Here is a 24,311-nt window from a genome sequence, read left to right on the forward strand (position 1 = left end):
AGGTGTTTGATAATGTGGCTCACAGGAAGGTGTTTGATAATGTGGCTCACCAGAAGGTGTTTGATAATGTGGCTCACAGGAAGGTGTTTGATAATGTGGCTCACAGGAAGGTGTTTGATAATGTGGCTCACCAGAAGGTGTTTGATAATGTGTCTCACCAGAAGGTGTTTGATAATGTGGCTCACCAGAAGGTGTTTGATAATGTGGGTTATCGGAAGGTGTTTGATAATGTGGCTCACCAGAAGGTGTTTGATAATGTGGCTCACCAGAAGGTGTTTGATAATGTGTCTCACCAGAAGGTGTTTGATAATGTGTCTCACCAGAAGGTGTTTGATAATGTGGCTCACCAGAAGGTGTTTGATAATGTGGCTCACCAGAAGGTGTTTGATAATGTGGCTCACCAGAAGGTGTTTGATAATGTGTCTCACCAGAAGGTGTTTGATAATGTGGCTCACCAGAAGGTGTTTGATAATGTGGCTCACCAGAAGGTGTTTGATAATGTGGCTCACCAGAAGGTGTTTGATAATGTGGCTCACAGGAAGGTGTTTGATAATGTGGCTCACCAGAAGGTGTTTGATAATGTGGCTCACCAGAAGGTGTTTGATAATGTGGCTCACCAGAAGGTGTTTGATAATGTGTCTCACCAGAAGGTGTTTGATAATGTGGCTCACCAGAAGGTGTTTGATAATGTGGCTCACCAGAAGGTGTTTGATAATGTGGCTCACCAGAAGGTGTTTGATAATGTGGCTCACCGGAAGGTGTTTGATAATGTGGCTCACCAGAAGGTGTTTGATAATGTGGCTCACCAGAAGGTGTTTGATAATGTGGCTCACCAGAAGGTGTTTGATAATGTGGCTCACCGGAAGGTGTTTGATAATGTGGCTCACCAGAAGGTGTTTGATAATGTGGCTCACCAGAAGGTGTTTGATAATGTGGCTCACAGGAAGGTGTTTGATAATGTGGCTCACCAGAAGGTGTTTGATAATGTGGCTCACCAGAAGGTGTTTGATAATGTGTCTCACAGGAAGCTGTCGCCGTTTGGTATACGATGACATGTAGCCGCCTGGGTAGAATGTGGATAATGTGTTTAGTTTTCTCCATTTGTGTTCACAGATCCGAACTCTACAATCACTGAGTTCTTGACAAAGTGCGAAGATTACCAGCTGTTCCAGTTCACGAAATTCTACCGGGACAGACTGGAACAGGCGATTGAAGGAGGGGTGGACGGAGTCAGCTCGTTGTTAACATACGAGAGGCATTTCAGTGGACAAGAACATCGGGTAAGTGGGAGGGACACAGAATGAGTCTGGATTATCCAAACATCACAGAACTGACAGGATATCAGATCTTAGAATCACAGAGTGTTACCGAAGAGAAACTTGTCAAATAGGAACTAAATAGATAAAACTGAAAATATTGTGAATCTGAAACAATGATATGAAGAGGTGAAAATACCCAGCGGATCCGTCAGTATCTGTACAAAGGACCGGGGAACGGTTTGGGTATAACTCTTTGTGGACTGAAAACAAAGGGAACAGTTTTAGTGGGACTGGGAAAAGGAGAGGCCAGAGGCAACAGACAGGAATTTCAGGGAACGTCGTGAGTTTACTGACCTGGAAACTACTTAAAGTAAATGAAGGAAATGAGAGATGACAAAAATCATCTGTGGAGTAAATGAGAGGCTTTTCAAGAACAAAAACACAATGGCTAAAATGTCTGAGACACGAACAGGAAAACTAACTCCCCAAAGAATGAGGATTGAAAACCCGACGCTGTGCAGGTTTTTCCTCCCCCTGCATCACCGGGAGTCAATTCCAACTTTGACAGAGACTCAATACTGGCGGTAGAACCTGTCGAGGAGTGTCACTCCCCGGGACAGCACTTCAGGAAATTACAGCAAGCAGCCTGTACTGTTCTGTCAGTTACCTGTAATGGAACAGAGCCAAATGGAAATGATAATCGGGCAGGGTGTATAATGGATGGTCGACCTGCTACCAACTTTCCCAGTCGATAATCTAGGAAATTTACTCTCATCCCAACCTCCTGCTCACTGCCCATTACTGTTAATATCCCACCTAGTCTCATCCCAACCCCCTGCTCACTGCCCATTACTGTTAATATCCCACCTAGTCTAATCCCAACCTCCTGCTCACTACCCATTACTGTTAATATCCCACCTAGTCTAATCCCAACCTCCTGCTCACTGCCCATTACTGTTAATATCCCACCTAGTCTAATCCCAACCTCCTGCTCACTGCAGATTACTGTTAATATCCCACCTAGTCTAATCCCAACCTCCTGCTCACTGCCCATTACTGTTAATATCCCAGCTAGTCTAATCCCAACCTCCTGCTCACTGCCCATTACTGTTAATATCCCACCTAGTCTAATCCCAACCTCCTGCTCACTGCCCATTACTGTTAATATCCACCGAGTCTAATCCCAACCTCCTGCTCACTGCCCATTACTGTTAATATCCCACCTAGTCTAATCCCAACCTCCTGCTCACTGCCCATTACTGTTAATATCCCACCTAGTCTAATCCCAACCTCCTGCTCACTGCCCATTACTGTTAATATCCCACCTAGTCTAATCCCAACCTCCTGCTCACTGCCCATTACTGTTAATATCCCACCTAGTCTAATCCCAACCTCCTGCTCACTGCCCATTACTGTTAATATCCCACCTAGTCTAATCCCAACCTCCTGCTCACTGCCCATTACTGTTAATATCCCACCTAGTCTAATCCCAACCTCCTGCTCACTGCCCATTACTGTTAATATCCCACCTAGTCTAATCCCAACCTCCTGCTCACTGCCCATTACCGTTAATATCCCACCTAGTCTAATCCCAACCTCCTGCTCACTGCCCATTACCGTTAATATCCCACCTAGTCTAATCCCAACCTCCTGCTCACTGCCCATTACTGTTAATATCCCATCTAGTCTAATCCCAACCTCCTGCTCACTCCCCATTACTGTTAATATCCCACCTAGTCTAATCCCAACCTCCTGCTCACTGCCCATTACTGTTAATATCCCATCTAGTCTAATCCCAACCTCCTGCTCACTCCCCATTACTGTTAATATCCCACCTAGTCTAATCCCAACCTCCTGCTCACTACCCATTACTGTTAATATCCCACCTAGTCTAATCCCAACCTCCTGCTCACTGCCCATTACTGTTAATATCCCACCTAGTCTAATCCCAACCTCCTGCTCACTGCCCATTACTGTTAATATCCCACCTAGTCTAATCCCAACCTCCTGCTCACTGCCCATTACTGTTAATATCCCACCTAGTCTAATCCCAACCTCCTGCTCACTACCCATTGCGGTTAATATCCCACCTAGTCTAATCCCAACCTCCTGCTCACTGCCCATTACTGTTAATATCCCACCTAGTCTAATCCCAACCTCCTGCTCACTGCCCATTACTGTTAATATCCCACCTAGTCTAATCCCAACCTCCTGCTCACTACCCATTACCGTTAATATCCCACCTAGTCTAATCCCAACTTCCTGCTCACTGCCCATTACTGTTAATATCCCACCTAGTCTAATCCCAACCTCCTGCTCACTGCCCATTACTGTTAATATCCCACCTAGTCTATTCCCAACCTCCTGCTCACTGCCCATTACTGTTAATATCCCACCTAGTCTAATCCCAACCTCCTGCTCACTACCCATTACTGTTAATATCCCACCTAGTCTAATCCCAACCTCCTGCTCACTGCCCATTACTGTTAATATCCCACCTAGTCTAATCCCAACCTCCTGCTCACTGCCCATTACTGTTAATATCCCACCTAGTCTAATCCCAACCTCCTGCTCACTACCCATTGCGGTTAATATCCCACCTAGTCTAATCCCAACCTCCTGCTCACTGCCCATTACTGTTAATATCCCACCGAGTCTAATCCCAACCTCCTGCTCACTGCCCATTACTGTTAATATCCCACCTAGTCTAATCCCAACCTCCTGCTCACTGCCCATTACTGTTAATATCCCACCTAGTCTAATCCCAACCTCCTGCTCACTGCCCATTACCGTTAATATCCCACCTAGTCTAATCCCAACTTCCTGCTCACTGCCCATTACTGTTAATATCCCACCTAGTCTAATCCCAACCTCCTGCTCACTGCCCATTACTGTTAATATCCCACCTAGTGTAATCCCAACCTCCTGCTCACTGCCCATTACTGTTAATATCCCACCTAGTCTAATCCCAACCTCCTGCTCACTGCCCATTACTGTTAATATCCCACCTAGTCTAATCCCAACCTCCTGCTCACTGCCCATTACTGTTAATATCCCACCTAGTCTAATCCCAACCTCCTGCTCACTGCCCATTACTGTTAATATCCCACCTAGTCTAATCCCAACCTCCTGCTCACTACCCATTACCGTTAATATCCCACCTAGTCTAATCCCAACTTCCTGCTCACTGCCCATTACTGTTAATATCCCACCTAGTCTAATCCCAACCTCCTGCTCACTGCCCATTACTGTTAATATCCCACCTAGTCTAATCCCAACCTCCTGCTCACTACCCATTACCGTTAATATCCCACCTAGTCTAATCCCAACTTCCTGCTCACTGCCCATTACTGTTAATATCCCACCTAGTCTAATCCCAACCTCCTGCTCACTGCCCATTACTGTTAATATCCCACCTAGTCTAATCCCAACCTCCTGCTCACTACCCATTGCGGTTAATATCCCACCTAGTCTAATCCCAACCTCCTGCTCACTGCCCATTACTGTTAATATCCCACCGAGTCTAATCCCAACCTCCTGCTCACTACCCATTGCGGTTAATATCCCACCTAGTCTAATCCCAACCTCCTGCTCACTACCCATTACCGTTAATATCCCACCTAGTCTAATCCCAACTTCCTGCTCACTGCCCATTACTGTTAATATCCCACCTAGTCTAATCCCAACCTCCTGCTCACTGCCCATTACTGTTAATATCCCACCTAGTCTAATCCCAACCTCCTGCTCACTGCCCATTACTGTTAATATCCCACCTAGTCTAATCCCAACCTCCTGCTCACTGCCCATTACTGTTAATATCCCACCTAGTCTAATCCCAACCTCCTGCTCACTGCCCATTACTGTTAATATCCCACCTAGTCTAATCCCAACCTCCTGCTCACTACCCATTGCGGTTAATATCCCACCTAGTCTAATCCCAACCTCCTGCTCACTGCCCATTACTGTTAATATCCCACCGAGTCTAATCCCAACCTCCTGCTCACTACCCATTGCGGTTAATATCCCACCTAGTCTAATCCCAACCTCCTGCTCACTGCCCATTACCGTTAATATCCCACCTAGTCTAATCCCAACTTCCTGCTCACTGCCCATTACTGTTAATATCCCACCTAGTCTAATCCCAACCTCCTGCTCACTGCCCATTACCGTTAATATCCCACCTAGTCTAATCCCAACCTCCTGCTCACTGCCCATTACTGTTAATATCCCACCTAGTCGAATCCCAACCTCCTGCTCATTACCAATTACTGTTAATAACCCACCTAGTCTAATCCCAACCTCCTGCTCACTGCCAATTACTGTTAATAACCCAGCTAGTCTAATCCCAACCTCCTGCTCATTACCAATTACTGTTAATAACCCACCTAATCTAATCCCAACCTCCTGCTCACTGCCCATTACTGTTAATATCCCAGCTAGTCTAATCCCAACCTCCTGCTCACTGCCCATTACTGTTAATATCCCACCTAGTCTAATCCCAACCTCCTGCTCACTGCCCATTACTGTTAATATCCCACCTAGTCTAATCCCAACCTCCTGCTCATTACCAATTACTGTTAATAACCCACCTAGTCTAATCCCAACCTCCTGCTCACTGCCCATTACTGTTAATAACCCACCTAGTCTAATCCCAACTTCCTGCTCGCTGCCCATTACCGTTAATATCCCACCTAGTCTAATCCCAACCTCCTGCTCACTGCCCATTACTGTTAATATCCCACCTAGTCTAATCCCAACCTCCTGCTCACTGCCCATTACTGTTAATAACCCACCTAGTCTAATCCCAACCTCCTGCTCACTGCCCATTACTGTTAATAACCCACCTAGTCTAATCCCAACTTCCTGCTCACTGCCCATTACCGTTAATATCCCACCTAGTCTAATCCCAACCTCCTGCTCACTGCCCATTACTGTTAATATCCCACCTAGTCTAATCCCAACCTCCTGCTCACTGCCCATTACTGTTAATATCCCACCTAGTCTAATCCCAACCTCCTGCTCACTGCCCATTACTGTTAATATCCCACCTAGTCTAATCCCAACCTCCTGCTCACTGCCCATTACTGTTAATATCCCACCTAGTCTAATCCCAACCTCCTGCTCACTACCCATTACTGTTAATATCCCCTCTAGTCTAATCCCAACCTCCTGCTCACTGCCTATTACTGTTAATATCCCACCTAGTCTAATCCCAACCTCCTGCTCACTGCCCATTACTGTTAATATCCCACCTAGTCTAATCCCAACCTCCTGCTCACTGCCCATTACTGTTAATATCCCACCTAGTCTAATCCCAACCTCCTGCTCACTGCCCATTACTGTTAATAACCCACCTAGTCTAATCCCAACCTCCGGCTCACTGCCCATTACTGTTAATATCCCACCTAGTCTAATCCAAACCTCCTGCTCACTGCCCATTACCGTTAATATCCCACCAAGTCTAATCCCAACCTCCTGCTCACTGCCCATTACTATTAATATCCCACCTAGTCTAATCCCAACCTCCTGCTCACTGCCCATTACTGTTAATATCCCACCTAGTCTAATCCCAACCTCCTGCTCACTACCCATTACTGTTAATATCCCACCTAGTCTAAACCCAACCTCCTGCTCACTGCCCATTACCGTTAATATCCCACCTAGTCTAATCCCAACCTCCTGCTCACTACCCATTACTGTTAATATCCCACCTAGTCTAATCCCAACCTCCTGCTCACTACCCATTACTGTTAATATCCCACCTTGTCTAATCCCAACCTCCTGCTCACTACCCATTACTGTTAATATCCCACCTAGTCTAATCCCAACCTCCTGCTCACTACCCATTACTGTTAATATCCCACCTAGTCTAATCCCAACCTCCTGCTCACTGCCCATTACTGTTAATAACCCACCTAGTCTAATCCCAACCTCCGGCTCACTGCCCATTACTGTTAATATCCCACCTAGTCTAATCCAAACCTCCTGCTCACTGCCCATTACCGTTAATATCCCACCAAGTCTAATCCCAACCTCCTGCTCACTGCCCATTGCTGTTAATATCCCACCTCGTCTAATCCCAACATCCTGCTCACTCCCCATTACTGTTAATATCCCACCTAGTCTAATCCCAACCTCCTGCTCACTACCATTACCGTTAATATCCCACCAAGTCTAATCCCAACCTCCTGCTCACTGCCCATTACCGTTAATATCCCACCTAGTCTAATCCCAACCTCCTGCTCACTACCATTACCGTTAATATCCCACCAAGTCTAATCCCAACCTCCTGCTCACTACCCATTACCGTTAATATCCCACCTAGTCTAATCCCAACCTCCTGCTCACTGCCCATTACCGTTAATATCCCACCTAGTCTAATCCCAACCTCCTGTTCCCTACCCATTGCCGTTAATATCCCACCTCGTCTATTCCCAACCTCCTGCTCACTGCCCATTACGGTTAATATCCCACCTAGTCCAATCCCAACCTCCTGCTCACTGCCCATTACTGTTAATATCCCACCTAGTCTAATCCCAACCTCCTGCTCACTGCCCATTACCGTTAATATCCCACCTAGTGTAATCCCAACCTCCTGCTCACTGCCCATTACTGTTAATATCCCACCTAGTCTAATCCCAACCTCGTGCTCACTGCCCATTACCGTTAATATCCCACCTAGTCTAATCCCAACCTCCTGCTCACTGCCCATTGCTGTTAATATCCCACCTAGTCTAATCCCAACCTCCTGCTCACTGCCCATTGCTGTTAATATCCCACCTAGTCTAATCCCAACCTCCTGCTCACTGCCCATTACCGTTAATATCCCACCTAGTCTAATCCCAACCTCCTGCTCACTGCCCATTGCTGTTAATATCCCACCTAGTCTAATCCCAACCTCCTGCTCACTACCCATTGCTGTTAATATCCCACCTAGTCTATTCCCAATCTCCTGCTCACCACCCATTACTGTTGATATCCCACCTTGTCAAATTCCAACCTCCTGTTGACCGCATTATGGTTAGTATCCCAATTAGTCCAGGTGCAATCTTCTGTTCACTCCCCATTCTCCAGCATTAATTTCTATCCACGCAGCAAAGGAAATTGATTTTATTTTTAAAAAAAGGTCCACTTGCTTCTAACATAGCTTGTGGGATTGAATTCTGCTTTGTAACCACCTCGTGTGTAATTCAGTTTATCAACCTTCACACCGAATTCTTCTAAATAGCATAAATATGTTCCCTCTGGGCAATCAGTGGAAACTATCAGTAACTATTTATTGGATCATAACTCTTCAGAATCTGAAGACTTGCAGCAAACCCTCACTTAATCTGCTCACCTCTAGTGGATTGAGTCCAACGTTCTCAAATCGCACTCTCTAACGGTAACTCCACATCCCTGCTAACATCTTCGTGTAATTGCACGCCAGCTTTTCCACTGCTATTACATCCTAAACATGGAGTGCACAAACCTGTGCACAACTGGGTAAATTACCAGCCCCTGTGCACTTGGCGTGGGACGTCACTCCCCAGGGGGAACATGAGGAAATTGAGATTACTCAGTCTGTAATTACCTGCCCCTGTGCACTTGGTGTGGGACGTCACTCCCCAGGGAGGAACATGAGGAAATTGAGATTACTCAGTCTGTAATTACCTGCCCCTGTGCACTTGGTGTGGGACGTCACTCCCCAGGGGGGAACATGAGGAAATTGAGATTTCTCAGTCTGTCATTTTCCATCCGCTCACTTTACTGGTTTGGTTTCTGCACCATTTTGTTCAAGGACTGAGTGACTGGGGATAAATTAGTGATAGTTTCATATTTTTGCAATAGGCCAGATTTTGCGGTAGAAATAACGGTGGGGCTAACAGCGCTCACTGTTATTCAAGTGTAAATTGGACAGTAACTTCCAGCGACTGCACATGCGGAGTTAAACAGGAAAATCGGGAAGGTCCTGTCCGAGTTGCCCTGCTGCTCACAAAGCTGAGCGAGAATGGTGTCTCGCCGAGAGACTCGCCACTGAAATGGAATGGCATAAAATAACTGTACTTACCTGATAGATAAACAGGAAACTCGCCAGGAAAAGTCAGGACTTGCCTATTCCAGTGTAATTATTTTTTTACCGGTGTGATCAGTCTTAACTAATGCCAGACAACCTCTCTTGCACTGAAAATTGACCTTTACACCTGTGGAGTCTCATTCCTTCAGATTTTAATCATTGTTGGAGCTGTACAGACAAAAATTCAATAATATTGGTAACTTTTCTTTCTGTCTTTTTTTGTTCCCTCTGAACATAAGATAAGAAATAATAGCAGGAGTCGGCCATTTATCCCTTCGAGCCTGCTCTGCCATTCAATAAGATCATGGCTGATCTTCTACCTCACCTCCCCTTTCCTGCAATAACCCCATGTCCCTTGATTCCCTTAAGATTCAGAAATCTATCATAGAAACATAGAAGATAGGAGGAGAGGGCCATTCGGCCCCTCGAGCCTGTTCCGCCATTTAAGGAGATCATGGCTGATCATCCAAATTGAGTACCTTGTCTCTGCTTTCTCCCCATATCCCTTTAGCCTTAAGAAATATATTTAACTCCTTCATGAATATATTTAATGAATTGGCCTCAAGTACCTTCTGTGGTAGAGAATTCCACAGGTTCACCACTCTGGGTGACGAAATTCCTCCTCATCTCAGTCCTAAATGGCTTACCCCTTATCCTTAGACTGTGACCCCTGGTTCTGGACTCCCCGGCCATCGGGAACATCCTTCCAGCATCTAGTCTATCTAGTCCTGTTAGAATTTTATATGTTTTAATGAGATCGCCTCTCATTCTTCTAAACTCCAGCGCGTATAAGCCCAATCGACCCAATCTTTCTCATACGTCATTCCTGCCATCCCAGGTATCAGTCTGGTGAATCTTCGCTGCACTCCCTCCATGGCAACAACATCCTTCCTCAGATAAGGCGACCAAAACTGCACACAATACTCAAGGTGTTGTCTCACCAAGGCCCTGTACTACTGCTGCAAGACATCCTTCCTCCTGTACTCGAATCCTCTCGCTATGAAGGCCAACATACCATTTGCCTTCTTAACTGCCTGCTGCAACTGCATGCTTGCCTTCAGCGACTGGTGCACAAGCACACCCAGGTCTCGATGCACTTCCCCTTTTCTCAATCAATTGCCGTTCAGATAATCTGCCTTCCTGTTTTTGCCACCAAAGTGGATAACCTCACATTTATCCACGTTACATTGCATCTGCCATACATCTGCCCAATCACCCAACCTGTCCAAATAATACTGGATTTTCTCTGCATCCTCCTCACAGCACACACGCCCACCCAGCTTTGTGGCATCTGCAAATTTGGAGATATTACATCTAGTTCCCTCGTCTAGATCATTAATATATATTGTGAATAGCTGGGGTCCTAGAACCGATCCCTGCGGTACCCCACTGGTCACTGCCTGCCACTCAGAAAAAGACCCACTTATTCCAACACTTTGTTCCTGTCTGCCAACCAGTGCTCTATCCAAGTCAGTACCTTACCCCCAGTCCCATGTGCTTTAACTTTACACACTAATCTCTTATGCGGGTTCTCATCGAAAGCCTTCTGAAAATCCAAATACACCACATCCACTGGTTCTCCCGTATCTATTTTACCAGTTACATCCTCAAAAAATTCCAGTGGATTAGTCAAGCATGATTTATCTTTTGTAAGTCCATGTTGACTTTGTCCGATCCCGTCACTGTTTTCCAAGTGCTCTGCTATTACATCTTTTAAAATGGATTCTCTACCAACTTTTTAAATAGTGGGGTAACATTAGCTACCCTCCAATCCATGGGAACTGTTCCAGAGCCTATAGAATTTTGGAAGATGACCAGCAATGCATCTACAATTTCTAGGGCCACTTCCTTAATTACACTAGGATGTAGATTATCAGGCCGTGGGGATTTATCGGCCTTCAATCCCATCAATTTCCCTAACACCATTTCCCTACAAATACTGATTTCATTCAATTCCTCCCTCTCTTTAGACCATATGTTCCCCGACATCTCTGGGAGGTGATCTGTGTTCTCCTTTTTGAAGACAGAACCAAAATATGTATTTAGTTGGTCTGCCATTTCTTTGTTCCCCATTATAAATTCCCTTGAATCTAACTGCAAGGGACCTACGCTTGACTCCACCAATCTTTTTCTCTTCACATATCTATAGAAGCTTTTACAGTCAGTTTTTATGAACCCTGCAAGCTTACTCTCATTCTATCTTCTGCCTCCTAATTAATCCCTTTGTCCTTCTTTGTTGAATCCTAAACTGCTCCCAATCCTCAGGATTATTGCTTTTTCTTGCCAATTTATATGTCCTCTCCTTGGATCTTATGCTATCCCTAATTTCCCTTGTTAGCCACGGTTGAGTCGCATTTATTGTTTTATTTTTATGCCAAACTGGGATGAACACATTCTGTAGTTCATCCATGCAATCTTTAAATGTTTACCAATGCCTATCCACCGTCAACCCTTTGAGTGACATTCCCCAATCCATCCTAGCCAACTCACGCCTCATACCATCATAGTTTCCTTTATTTAAATTCAGGACCCTAGTCTCTGATTCAACTACTTCACTCTCCATTTTAATTAAGAATTCTATCATATTATGATTGCTCTGAACCAAGGGGCCTCGTACAACAAGAATGTTGACCGATGTTGATCTCTGTCCTGAATATACCCAATGACTGAGTCTCCACAGCCCTCTGGGGTAGAGAATTCCAAAGATTCACCACCCTCTGAGTGAAGAAATTTCTCCTTATCTCAGTCCTAAATGGCCGACCTCTGTTTCTAAGACTGTGCCCCTGGTTACAGACTCCCCAGCCCGGGGAAACATCCTCCCTGCATCTACCCTGTCAAGCCCTGTAAGAATGTTGTATGTTTCAGTGAGAACCATTCTGAATCCAATCTTTCTTTCCCTCTCTTTATTTCACTTTCTGAATGTGATTTGACATTGCATTCTATATTCTAACTAAGACTTCCTGGTTCAGACTTTGCGTAAAGATTCTTCAAGCTGATTGGTTAAGGAATCATACAGTCGCTTCTCCTGTTCCCTCTGCAGAGGGCGCTGGGTGTTTTGGCTCTAATTTACACTGACGATGAAGAAACGGCGATATCTGTTCAAGTCAGGATCGTATGTTACTTGAAGTGGAACTTGGAGGTGGCGGTGTTTCCATGCGGATGATGCTCTTGTTCTTCTAGGTGGCAGAGGGCGCGGGTTTGAGAGGCGCCGTCAAAGAAGCCTTGGCGAACTGCTGCAGTTCTTTCTGTAAACAGCACACACTGCAGTGATGGTGCACTGTTGGTGGAGGGATTGGATGTTTAAGGTGGTGGGTGGACTGATGAAGTGTATTTCTCTGTCCTGGATTGCAGGGAGCTTCTTGAGTGTTGTTGCAGCTGCACCTATCCAGGCAAGTGGTGAGTTTTCCATCACACGCCGCATTTGTACCTTTATAGGTGCAGGAGAGGCTCCTGGGTGGCCGGGAGTTGTGCCACTCGCCACAGAATACCCAGCCTCTTACCTGCTCTAGCAGCCACGAGTTTTTTTTGTGGCGAGTAAATGGTAGGGATTTGACGATGGCAATGCCAGTGAATGACAAACGGACATGGTTGGACTCTCTTGTGGGAGATGGGCATTGCCTGACACTTGTGGCGCGCGAATGTTACTGACCACTTGTCCGCCCAAGCCTAGATTTTTGTCCAGGACTTGCTGCATTCGAGCACGGGCTGCTTCATTATCTGACTAATTGAAAATGGAGCTGAACAGTGAAATCATCAGAGAACATCCCCACTCCTGGCTTTATGATGGAGGGAAGGTAATTGGCGAAGCAGCTGAAGTGGTTAGTCCGAAGACTCTGCCCCGAGGAACTCCTGCAGTGATGTCCTGGTGCTGAGACGATTCACCTCCAATAACCACACTCCATGGTGTCACACACGTCGAACACTGTCCCGAGGATCTCCTGCAGTGATGTCCTGGTGCTGAGACGATTCACCTCCAATAACCACACTCCATGGTGCCACACACGTCGAACACTGTCCCGAGGATCTCCTGCAGTGATGTCCTGGTGCTGAGACGATTCACCTCCAATAACCACACTCCATGGTGTCACACACGTCGAACACTGCCCCGAGGATCTCCTGCAGTGATGTCCTGCTGCTGAGACGATTCTCCAATAACCACACTCCATGGTGCCACACACGTCGAACACTGTCCCGAGGATCTCCTGCAGTGATGTCCTGGTGCTGAGACGATTCACCTCCAATAACCACACTCCATGGTGCCACACACGTCGAACACTGTCCCGAGGATCTCCTGCAGTGATGTCCTGGTGCTGAGACGATTCTCCAATAACCACACTCCATGGTGCCACACACGTCGAACAGTGCCCCGAGGAACTCCTGCAGTCATGTCCTGGTGCTGAGACGATTCTCCAATAACCACACTCCATGGTGTCACACACACGTCGAACACTGTCCCGAGGATCTCCTGCAGTGATGTCCTGGTGCTGAGACGATTCGCCTCCAATAACCACACTCCATGGTGCCACACACGTCGAACACTGTCCCGAGGATCTCCTGCAGTGATGTCCTGGTGCTGAGACGATTCTCCAATAACCACACCCCATGGTGCCACACACGTCGAACACTGTCCCGAGGATCTCCTGCAGTGATGTCCTGGTGCTGAGACGATTCTCCAATAACCACACTCCATGGTGCCACACACGTCGAACACTGTCCCGAGGATCTCCTGCAGTGATGTCCTGGTGCTGAGATGATTCTCCTCCAATAACCACACTCCATGGTGCCACACACGTCGAACACTGTCCCGAGGATCTCCTGCAGTGATGTCCTGGTGCTGAGATGATTCTCCAATAACCACACTCCATGGTGCCACACACGTCGAACACTGTCCCGAGGATCTCCTGCAGTGATGTCCTGGTGCTGAGACGATTCTCCAATAACCACACCCCATGGTGCCACACACGTCGAACACTGCCCCGAGGATCTCCTGCAGTGATGTCCTGGTGCTGAGACGATTCTCCTCCAATAACCACATTCCATGGTGTCACACACGTCGAACACTGTCCCGAGGATCTCCTGCAGTGATGTCCTGGTGCTGAGACGATTCTCCAATAACCACACTCCATGGTGTCACACACGTCGAACACTGCCCCGAGGAACTCCTGTAGTGATGTCCTGGTGCTGAGACGATTCTCCTCCAATAACCACACTCCATGGTGCCACACACGTCGAACACTGTCCCGAGGATCTCCTGTAGTGATGTCCTGGTGCTGAGACGATTCTCCAATAACCACACTCCATGGTGCCACACACGTCGAACACTGTCCCGAGGATCTCCGGCAGTGATGTCCTGGTGCTGAGACGATTCTCCAATAACCACACTCCATGGTGTCACACACGTCGAACACTGCCCCGAGGATCTCCTGCAGTGATGTCCTGGTGCTGAGACGATTCTCCAATAACCACACTCCATGGTGTCACACACGTCGAACACTGTCCCGAGGATCTCCTGCAGTGATGTCCTGGTGCTGAGACGATTCTCCAATAACCACACTCCATGGTGTCACACACGTCGAGCACTGTCCTGAGGATCTCCTGCAGTGATGTCCTGGTGCTGAGACGATTCTCCAATAACCACACTCCATGGTGCCACACACGTCGAACACTGTCCCGAGGATCTCCTGCAGTGATGTCCTGGTGCTGAGACGATTCCCCAATAACCACACTCCATGGTGTCACACACGTCGAACACTGTCCCGAGGATCTCCTGCAGTGATGTCCTGGTGCTGAGACGATTCTCCAATAACCACACTCCATGGTGTCACACACGTCGAACACTGTCCCGAGGAACTCCTGCAGTGATGTCCTGGTGCTGAGACGATTCTCCAATAACCACACTCCATGGTGTCACACACGTCGAGCACTGTCCCGAGGATCTCCTGCAGTGATGTCCTGGTGCTGAGACGATTCTCCTCCAATAACCACACTCCATGGTGTCACACACGTCGAACACTGTCCCGAGGAACTCCTGCAGTGATGACCTGGTGCTGAGACGATTCTCCAATAACCACACTCCATGGTGCCACACACGTCGAACACTGTCCCGAGGATCTCCTGCAGTGATGTCCTGGTGCTGAGACGATTCTCCAATAACCACACTCCATGGTGTCACACACGTCGAACACTGTCCCGAGGAACTCCTGCAGTGATGTCCTGGTGCTGAGACGATTCTCCAATAACCACACTCCATGGTGTCACACACGTCGAACACTGTCCCGAGGATCTCCTGCAGTGATGTCCTGGTGCTGAGACGATTCTCCTCCAATAACCACACTCCATGGTGTCACACACGTCGAACACTGTCCCGAGGATCTCCTGCAGTGATGTCCTGGTGCTGAGATGATTCTCCAATAACCACACTCCATGGTGTCACACACGTCGAACACTGTCCCGAGGATCTCCTGCAGTGATGTCCTGGTGCTGAGACGATTCTCCAATAACCACACTCCATGGTGTCACACACGTCGAACACTGTCCCGAGGATCTCCTGCAGTGATGTCCTGGTGCTGAGACGATTCTCCTCCAATAACCACACTCCATGGTGTCACACACGTCGAACACTGTCCCGAGGAACTCCTGCAGTGATGTCCTGGTGCTGAGACGATTCTCCAATACCCACACTCCATGGTGCCACACACGTCGAACACTGTCCCGAGGATCTCCTGCAGTGATGTCCTGGTGCTGAGACGATTCTCCTCCAATAACCACACTCCATGGTGTCACACACGTCGAACACTGTCCCGAGGATCTCCTGCAGTGATGTCCTGGTGCTGAGACGATTCTCCAATAACCACACTCCATGGTGCCACACACGTCGAACACTGTCCCGAGGATCTCCTGCAGTGATGTCCGGGTGCTGAGACGATTCTCCAATAACCACACTCCATGGTGCCACACACGTCGAACACTGTCCCGAGGATCTCCTGCAGTGATGTCCTGGTGCTGAGACGATTCTCCAATAACCACACTCCATGGTGCCACACACGTCGAACACTGTCCCGAGGATCTCCTGCAGTGATGTCCTGGTGCTGAGACGATTCTCCAATAACCACACTCCATGGTGTCACACACGTCGAACACTGTCCCGAGGAACTCCTGCAGTGATGTCCTGGTGCTGAGACGATTCTCCAATAACCACACTCCATGGTGTCACACACGTCGAACACTGTCCCGAGGATCTCCTGCAGTGATGTCCTGGTGCTGAGACGATTCTCCAATAACCACACTCCATGGTGTCACACACGTCGAACACTGTCCCGAGGATCCCCTGCAGTGATGTCCTGGTGCTGAGACGATTCTCCAATAACCACACTCCATGGTGTCACACACGTCGAACACTGTCCCGAGGATCTCCTGCAGTGATGTCCTGGTGCTGAGACGATTCTCCAATAACCACACTCCATGGTGCCACACACGTCGAACACTGTCCCGAGGAACTCCTTCAGTGATGTCCTGGTGCTGAGACGATTCTCCTCCAATAACCACACTCCATGGTGCCACACACGTCGAACACTGTCCCGAGGATCTCCTGCAGTGATGTCCTGGTGCTGAGACGATTCTCCTCCAATAACCACACTCCATGGTGCCACACATGTCGAACACTGTCCCGAGGATCTCCTGCAGTGATGTCCGGGTGCTGAGACGATTCTCCAATAACCATACTCCATGGTGTCACACACGTCGAACATTGTCCCGAGGATCTCCTGCAGTGATGTCCTGGTGCTGAGACGATTCACCAATAACCACACTCCATGGTGCCACACACGTCGAACACTGTCCCGAGGATCTCCTGCAGTGATGTCCGGGTGCTGAGACGATTCTCCAATAACCACAGGCAATGGAGTCACACACGTCGAACACTGTCCCGAGGATCTCCTGCAGTGATGTCCTGGTGCTGAGACGATTCTCCAATAACCACACTCCATGGTGTCACACACGTCGAACACTGACCCGAGGATCTCCTGCAGTGATGTCCTGGTGCTGAGACGATTCTCCAATAACCACACTCCATGGTGTCACACATGTCGAACACTGTCCCGAGGATCTCCTGTAGTGATGTCCTGGTGCTGAGACGATTCTCCAATAACCACACTCCATGGTGTCACACACGTCGAACACTGCCCCGAGGATCTCCTGCAGTGATGTCCTGGTGCTGAGACGATTCTCCAATAACCACACTCCATGGTGCCACACACGTCGAACACTGTCCCGAGGATCTCCTGTAGTGATGTCCTGGTGCTGAGACGATTCTCCAATAACCACACTCCATGGTGTCACACACGTCGAACACTGTCCCGAGGATCTCCTGCAGTGATGTCCTGGTGCTGAGACGATTCTCCAATAACCACACTCCATGGTGCCACACACGTCGAACACTGTCCCGAGGATCTCCTGTAGTGATGTCCTGGTGCTGAGACGATTCTCCAATAACCACACTCCATGGTGCCACACACGTCGAACACTGTCCCGAGGAACTCCTGCAGTGATGACCTGGTGCTGAGATGATTCAGCTCCAATAACCACACTCCATGGTGCCACACACGTCGAACACTGTCCCGAGGATCTCCTGCAGTGATGTCCTGGTGCTGAGACGATTCTCCAATAACCACACTCCATGGTGCCACACACGTCGAACACTGTCCCGATGATCTCCTGCAGTGATGTCCTGGTGCTGAGACGATTCTCCAATAACCACACTCCATGGTGTCACACACGTCGAACACTGTCCCGAGGATCTCCTGCAGTGATGTCCTGGTGCTGAGATGATTCTCCAATAACCACACTCCATGGTGTCACACACGCCGAACACTGTCCCGAGGAACTCCTGCAGTGATGTCCTGGTACAGAGACGATTCTCCTCCAATAACCACACTCCATGGTGTCACACACGTCGAAAACTGTCCCGAGGATCTCCTGCAGTGATGTCCTGGTGCTGAGACGATTCTCCAATAACCACACTCCATGGTGCCACACACGTCGAACACTGTCCCGAGGAACTCCTGCAGTGATGTCCTGGTACAGAGACGATTCTCCTCCAATAACCACACTCCATGGTGTCACACACGTCGAACACTGTCCCGAGGATCTCCTGCAGTGATGTCCTGGTGCTGAGACGATTCTCCAATAACCACACTCCATGGTGTCACACACGTCGAACACTGTCCCGAGGATCTCCTGCAGTGATGTCCTGGTGCTGAGACGATTCTCCTCCAATAACCACACTCCATGGTGTCACACACGTCGAACACTGTCCCGAGGAACTCCTGCAGTGATGTCCTGGTGCTGAGACGATTCTCCAATAACCACACTCCATGGTGTCACACACGTCGAACACTGTCCCGAGGATCTCCTGCAGTGATGTCCTGGTGCTGAGACGATTCTCCAATAACCACACTCCATGGTGCCACACACGTCGAACACTGTCCCGAGGATCTCCTGCAGTGATGTCCTGGTGCTGAGACGATTCTCCAATAACCACACTCCATGGTGCCACACACGTCGAACACTGTCCCGAGGATCTCCTGCAGTGATGTCCTGGTGCTGAGACGATTCTCCAATAACCACACTCCATGGTGCCACACACGTCGAACACTGTCCCGAGGATCTCCTGCAGTGATGTCCTGGTGCTGAGACGATTCTCCAATAACCACACTCCATGGTGCCACACACGTCGAACACTGTCCCGAGGATCTCCTGCAGTGATGTCCTGGTGCTGAGACGATTCTCCAATAACCACACTCCATGGTGTCACACACGTCGAACACTGCCCCGAGGAACTCCTGCAGTGATGTCCTGGTGCTGAGACGATTCTCCAATAACCACACTCCATGGTGTCACACACATCGAACACTGTCCCGAGGATCTCCTGCAGTGATGTCCTGGTGCTGAGACGATTCTCCAATAACCACACTCCATGGTGTCACACACGTCGAACACTGTCCCGAGGATCTCCTGCAGTGATGTCCTGGTGCTGAGACGATTCTCCAATAACCACACTCCATGGTGTCACACACGTCGAACACTGTCCCGAGGAACTCCTGCAGTGATGTCCTGGTGCTGAGACGATTCTCCAATAACCACACTCCATGGTGTCACACACGTCGAACACTGTCCCGAGGATCTCCTGCAGTGATGTCCTGGTGCTGAAACGATTCTCCAATAACCACACTCCATGGTGCCACACACGTCGAACACTGTCCCGAGGATCTCCTGCAGTGATGTCCTGGTGCTGAGACGATTCTCCTCCAATAACCACACTCCATGGTGCCACACAGGTTGAACACTGTCCCGAGGATCTCCTGCAGTGATGTCCTGGTGCTGAGACGATTCTCCAATAACCACACACCATGGTGCCACACACGTCGAACACTGTCCCGAGGATCTCCTGCAGTGATGTCCTGGTGCTGAGACGATTCTCCAATAACCACACTCCATGTTGTCACACACGTCGAACACTGTCCCGAGGATCTCCTGCAGTGATGTCCTGGTGCTGAGACGATTCTCCTCCAATAACCACACTCCATGGTGTCACACACGTCGAACACTGTCCCGAGGATCTCCTGCAGTGATGTCCGGGTGCTGAGATGATTCTCCAATAACCACACTCCATGGTGTCACACACGTCGAACACTGCCCCGAGGATCTCCTGCAGTGATGTCCTGGTGCTGAGACGATTCTCCAATAACCACACTCCATGGTGTCACACACGTCGAACACTGTCCCGAGGATCTCCTGCAGTGATGTCCTGGTGCTGAGACGATTCTCCAATAACCACACTCCATGGTGCCACACACGTCGAACACTGTCCCGAGGATCTCCTGCAGTGATGTCCTGGTGCTGAGGCGATTCTCCTCCAATAACCACACTCCATGGTGCCACACACGTCGAACACTGTCCCGAGGATCTCCTGCAGTGATGTCCTGGTGCTGAGACGATTCTCCTCCAATAACCACACTCCATGGTGCCACACACGTCGAACACTGTCCCGAGGATCTCCTGCAATGATGTCCTGGTGCTGAGACGATTCTCCAATAACCACACTCCATGGTGTCACACACGTCGAACACTGTCCCGAGGATCTCCTGCAGTGATGTCCTGGTGCTGAGACGATTCTCCAATAACCACACTCCATGGTGCCACACACGTCGAACACTGTCCCGAGGAACTCCTGCAGTGATGTCCTGGTGCTGAGACGATTCTCCAATAACCACACTCCATGGTGTCACACACGTCGAACACTGTCCCGAGGATCTCCTGCAGTGATGTCCTGGTGCTGAGACGATTCTCCAATAACCACACTCCATGGTGTCACACACGTCGAACACTGTCCCGAGGATCTCCTGCAGTGATGTCCTGGTGCTGAGACGATTCTCCAATAACCACACTCCATGGTGCCACACACGTCGAACACTGTCCCGAGGATCTCCTGCAGTGATGTCCTGGTGCTGAGACGATTCTCCAATAACCACACTCCATGGTGCCACACACGTCGAACACTGTCCCGAGGATCTCCTGCAGTGATGTCCTGGTGCTGAGACGATTCTCCAATAACCACACTCCATGGTGCCACACACGTCGAACACTGTCCCAAGGATCCCCTGCAATGATGTCCTGGTGCTGAGACGATTCTCCAATAACCACACTCCATGGTGCCACACACGTCGAACACTGTCCCGAGGAACTCCTGCAGTGATGTCCTGGTACAGAGACGATTCTCCTCCAATAACCACACTCCATGGTGTCACACACGTCGAACATTGTCCCGAGGATCTCCTGCAGTGATGTCCTGGTGCTGAGACGAGTCTCCAATAACCACACTCCATGGTGCCACACACGTCGAACACTGTCCCGAGGAACTCCTGCAGTGATGTCCTGGTGCTGAGACGATTCTCCAATAACCACACTCCATGGTGCCACACACGTTGAACACTGTCCCGAGGATCTCCTGCAGTGATGTCCTGGTGCTGAGACGATTCTCCAATAACCACACTCCATGGTGCCACACACGTCGAACACTGTCCCAAGGATCCCCTGCAATGATGTCCTGGTGCTGAGACGATTCTCCAATAACCACACTCCATGGTGCCACACACGTCGAACACTGTCCCGAGGAACTCCTGCAGTGATGTCCTGGTACAGAGACGATTCTCCTCCAATAACCACACTCCATGGTGTCACACACGTCGAACATTGTCCCGAGGATCTCCTGCAGTGATGTCCTGGTGCTGAGACGAGTCTCCAATAACCACACTCCATGGTGCCACACACGTCGAACACTGTCCCGAGGAGCTCCTGCAGTGATGTCCTGGTGCTGAGACGATTCTCCAATAACCACACTCCATGGTGTCACACACGTCGAACACTGTCCCGAGGATCTCCTGCAGTGATGTCCTGGTGCTGAGACGATTCTCCAATAACCACACTCCATGGTGCCACACACGTCGAACACTGTCCCGAGGATCTCCTGCAGTGATGTCCTGGTGCTGAGATGATTCTCCAATAACCACACTCCATGGTGTCACACACGTTGAACACTGCCCCGAGGAACTCCTGCACTGATGTCCTGGTGCTGAGACGATTCTCCAATAACCACACTCCATGGTGTCACACACGTCGAACACTGTCCCAAGGATCTCCTGCAGTGATGTCCTGGTGCGGAGACGATTCTCCTCCAGTAACCACACTCCATGGTGTCACACACGTCAAACACTGTCCCGAGAAACTGATGCAGTGATGTCCTGGTGCTGAGATGATTCTCCTCCAATAACCACACTCCATGGTGCCACACACGTCGAACACTGTCCCGAGGATCTCCTGCAGTGATGTCCTGGTGCTGAGATGATTCTCCTCCAATAACCACACTCCATGGTGTCACACACGTCGAACACTGTCCCGAGGATCTCCTGCAGTGATGTCCTGGTGCTGAGACGATTCACCTCCAATAACCACACTCCATGGTGTCACACTCGACGAACACTGTCCCGAGGATCTCCTGCAGTGATGTCCTGGTGCTGAGACGATTCACCTCCAATAACCACACTCCATGGTGTCACACACGTCGAACACTGTCCCGAGGAACTCCTGCAGTGATGTCCTGGTGCTGAGACGATTCTCCAATAACCACACTCCATGGTGTCACACACGTCGAACACTGTCCCGAGGATCTCCTGTAGTGATGTCCTGGTGCTGAGACGATTCTCCAATAACCACACTCCATGGTGTCACACACGTCGAACACTGTCCCGAGGATCTCCTGCAGTGATGTCCTGGTGCTGAGACGATTCTCCAATAACCACACTCCATGGTGCCACACACGTCGAACACTGTCCCGAGGATCTCCTGTAGTGATGTCCTGGTGCTGAGACGATTCTCCAATAACCACACTCCATGGTGCCACACACGTCGAACACTGTCCCGAGGAACTCCTGCAGTGATGACCTGGTGCTGAGATGATTCAGCTCCAATAACCACACTCCATGGTGCCACACACGTCGAACACTGTCCCGAGGATCTCCTGCAGTGATGTCCTGGTGCTGAGACGATTCTCCAATAACCACACTCCATGGTGCCACACACGTCGAACACTGTCCCGATGATCTCCTGCAGTGATGTCCTGGTGCTGAGACGATTCTCCAATAACCACACTCCATGGTGTCACACACGTCGAACACTGTCCCGAGGATCTCCTGCAGTGATGTCCTGGTGCTGAGATGATTCTCCAATAACCACACTCCATGGTGTCACACACGCCGAACACTGTCCCGAGGAACTCCTGCAGTGATGTCCTGGTACAGAGACGATTCTCCTCCAATAACCACACTCCATGGTGTCACACACGTCGAAAACTGTCCCGAGGATCTCCTGCAGTGATGTCCTGGTGCTGAGACGATTCTCCAATAACCACACTCCATGGTGCCACACACGTCGAACACTGTCCCGAGGAACTCCTGCAGTGATGTCCTGGTACAGAGACGATTCTCCTCCAATAACCACACTCCATGGTGTCACACACGTCGAACACTGTCCCGAGGATCTCCTGCAGTGATGTCCTGGTGCTGAGACGATTCTCCAATAACCACACTCCATGGTGTCACACACGTCGAACACTGTCCCGAGGATCTCCTGCAGTGATGTCCTGGTGCTGAGACGATTCTCCTCCAATAACCACACTCCATGGTGTCACACACGTCGAACACTGTCCCGAGGAACTCCTGCAGTGATGTCCTGGTGCTGAGACGATTCTCCAATAACCACACTCCATGGTGCCACACACGTCGAACACTGTCCCGAGGATCTCCTGCAGTGATGTCCTGGTGCTGAGATGATTCTCCAATAACCACACTCCATGGTGTCACACACACCGAACACTGTCCCGAGGATCTCCTGCAGTGATGTCCTGGTGCTGAGATGATTCTCCAATAACCACACTCCATGGTGTCACACACGTCGAACACTGTCCCGAGGATCTCCTGCAGTGATGTCCTGGTGCTGAGACGATTCTCCTCCAATAACCACACTCCATGGTGTCACACACGTCGAACACTGTCCCGAGGATCTCCTGCAGTGATGTCCTGGTGCTGAGACGATTCTCCAATAACCACACTCCATGGTGTCACACACGTCGAACACTGTCCCAAGGATCTCCTGCAGTGATGTCCTGGTGCTGAGACGATTCACCTCCAATAACCACACTCCATGGTGTCACACACGTCGAACACTGTCCCGAGGAACTCCTGCAGTGATGTCCTGGTGCTGAGACGATTCTCCAATAACCACACTCCATGGTGTCACACACGTCGAACACTGTCCCGAGGATCTCCTGCAGTGATGTCCTGGTGCTGAGACGATTCTCCTCCAATAACCACACTCCATGGTGCCACACACGTCGAACACTGTCCCGAGGATCTCCTGCAGTGATGTCCTGGTGCTGAGACGAT

General features: G+C 49.5%; 1 protein-coding gene across 1 annotated transcript in view; it reads left to right on the forward strand.

The window, feature by feature from the left end:
- Positions 1-1,114: 1,114 nt before the first annotated feature.
- Positions 1,115-24,311, forward strand: part of LOC147084229 (NACHT, LRR and PYD domains-containing protein 3-like) — a 205,165-nt gene continuing 181,968 nt past the window's right edge. The window contains exon 1 of the mRNA XM_085979485.1: positions 1,115-1,280. The gene's annotated coding sequence lies outside the window, so the exon portion shown is untranslated. The remainder of the gene's footprint in view (positions 1,281-24,311) is intronic.

The sequence above is a fragment of the Somniosus microcephalus genome, unplaced genomic scaffold, assembly GCF_052327205.1.
Source record: "Somniosus microcephalus isolate GS21.2 unplaced genomic scaffold, FLI_Smic_1.0 unresolved_chr9, whole genome shotgun sequence".
NCBI lineage: Eukaryota > Metazoa > Chordata > Chondrichthyes > Squaliformes > Somniosidae > Somniosus > Somniosus microcephalus.